This window comes from Anneissia japonica, unplaced genomic scaffold, assembly GCF_011630105.1.
Source record: "Anneissia japonica isolate Jap-2015-1 unplaced genomic scaffold, ASM1163010v1 scaffold287965_len1858130_cov191, whole genome shotgun sequence".
Lineage (NCBI taxonomy): Eukaryota > Metazoa > Echinodermata > Crinoidea > Comatulida > Comatulidae > Anneissia > Anneissia japonica.
In genome coordinates this window covers 967,817-970,617 of record NW_022748342.1, presented here as the reverse complement: position 1 = coordinate 970,617, position 2,801 = coordinate 967,817, and positions in this window count along the sequence as shown.

Here is a 2,801-nt window from a genome sequence, read left to right as displayed (position 1 = left end):
AAAAAAAAAAAAATCAAAATTTTAACCAAAAAATACTGTAGGTTCTTATAAATATTTAATTTTCTTATTGATATACCAAGTGAGTCAATCAAAATCGAATTGTTTGGTTTTCTACAGTGTGTTTTTATGAGGTTTTTGGGATTTAGCAATACCATTTGATCATACCATAATTACTTTACCCTCACAATTACACGCCATTTTAATTCGTGGCATAATTACCATATTTACATAACTATGTATATAATATAGTATCTCAGTTTACATTTATTAGTATAGTTTTAGGCACTTAAATTTACTTGGCGGGGAGTAGAAACCAAGTATGCAATTAAATAAGTTCCTAATTATTCAATTTACTTTAAAAACAATATTTGATTAACAAATGCTTCTTTGAAGTAACTCTAAGTAGAGCATTTATTGCTAAGTTTGTGAGAAAGTAAGCCTCTCCCTTTTCCCATACATGAACTTGTGAATCAAACACACAACAATAATTGATCCACATGATTTAACTACTGTTTATTAGCACTGTTTATTTCATTTGATACTTAACAAAAGTGAATTTTGGGGTTATCTATGAGTTGCATATTTTGGTAGTTGAAGTACTGTATGTATGTCATTCCTCTACTTTGTTAGTGGAATAACGTTTTTAAAACTTTATTTCAACTATCAAAAAATGTTCAATGGCCATTGTTTTCTGATAATCTCTCAGTACATTATTTGCATCTGTTGTGTAACTGTATTTGTTATTGATTCAATTCTTGCTTATTACAGTATTTAAATATTTGGAGTATGTATTATACTTTCTTAAATATTTGAAGATTTAAAAAAAATATCATTTCTATTACTGAATTTTTTCATTGGGGCCATTTTTACCTACTTGTCAATTTGGGCCATTTTTACTAGGGCCATTTTTACCGGGGCCATTTTTTCCGGGGCCATTTTTTCCTGGGCCATTTTTTCCGGGGCCATTCTTACCTACATTCAATTAAGCAGGCCTATACTTTGTTCACTCCAGCCCTATTTCATTTCCTGTATATTTATTTGACTATGCTACAGACTTCATTATATTTATTTTATATTATATTACATATTTTATATTTCTGTTCCATATTGTTATCCATATTATACAATGCTTTATTTTACCTATTTATAATTTTCAATTTCCTGCTTATATCCTATTTCTCTATTTGTTTAGAAGCCATCCCCTCACAGTCAGCATATCGTGGGAACAGCCATTATCTGCTTTCTCATTTCTTATTGTTTATCTATACTCAGCATTAAGACATTGTCTTTGCTAGTAAGCACTCTTACATAAGATAACAACTCAGCTCTCTAGTTAATTCTTATTTACTATTTTTGTTTATCTCGCATTAAGTTTTAGTACCGCCCATGCTTTGTTGATAGGCCAATTAAATTTCAGGCAACTTGTAGCTAAGTATCTCTACTGCTGTTGATGTGTAACATCGCTAGCTCTGTGATTGAGTTAAATCAGCATACGCACAGCTAAATGTAAATACGTTCACAATAGCAACTGATGACTGCTACAACAGTTGGTCACAGTAATAAAATTCACTAAAAGACGGCAATTGAATTATAAAGCAATTAGTATAGCATGCATCGTACACTAGCGGAAAATGATTACAGGGCTTTCTTAGGTTAGATTTAATGCATTCAAAAATTTCCTTCGGGTCTTGCAGGCCCAGGAATTTTTTAAAGCATTAAATCTAACTTTCCTATAATAATTTACCTATAGTGCATTACACACCTCTACTAATTGCTTATTATATTAGGGATCATTGAGAACGCCATGAGGCATGCCACCCTAAACTAACATCCATAGTACTAAACCTGTCTCTTATACACATCTTGTAGGCCTATATAATGTTAATGAGAGTTAGTGGCTATTGAACCTGGTAACAGAATTTACTTTTCAATAATTATGACCAGAACAGGTACCGGTAATTTTCCCTGCATGACATAGCGGAAAGGCGTTTGTCATATACGTCGATTAATGGACGGTCAATGCCCATTGTTGTCAATATAATTTGACGTTTAGGAAAGGCGTTTTATTCGGCTAGAGTGTGTGTTGAAGCTTACTGTTGTCGATCACTGTATGTGTATCTGCTTCGCGGGGATGTATATTGATGTGATAGAAATGATGCCTGACATTGAAACGCTTGCAAAGTTATATGGAAAAATAAGAAAGAATGAGTAAAAACCGAAGGTGGCAAAATGAGGCTAGAAACTACGATGATTTAGCATTATAGGGGAGTAAACTTACAGGGTCGCAAAGTCATTTTGACGGCCACACAGGATAAAAAGTGACTACTTAGATCTCTCGCGCGATTTTAAGTCTACATTCATTTTCATAAATGGCTGTAGAGATGTAGCTCGGGGGTTAAGAAGCTTGCCTTCTAATTTGCGTGTCCTGGATCAAAATCCACTGACAACACTTGTTTTGTTCTTCGAACGTCGGGAATCATCTACACTTCAAATCCAGGCAATGAGACTATTACTTATTATTTAAGAAGGCCAATTAATATCAGCCAATGGTGTGCTAAAATAGTCCTTATAACATTATTTAAAAACCCCGAACAACCAAGCATTATGAACCCTATTATTACCACATGTTATGTATTCCTCATATTTTTAATGGCAGTAACAAAAAACGTCACTAATTCTCATTTAAGCCTGCTAGGCCTTGTCAGATGAAATTAATGTTCGTTGTAAGAATATGCTGCCTATTTCTTGTTCTTTTTTATAGTTAAGTGCATAACGATCCTCAATATGCGAACATTAACAAG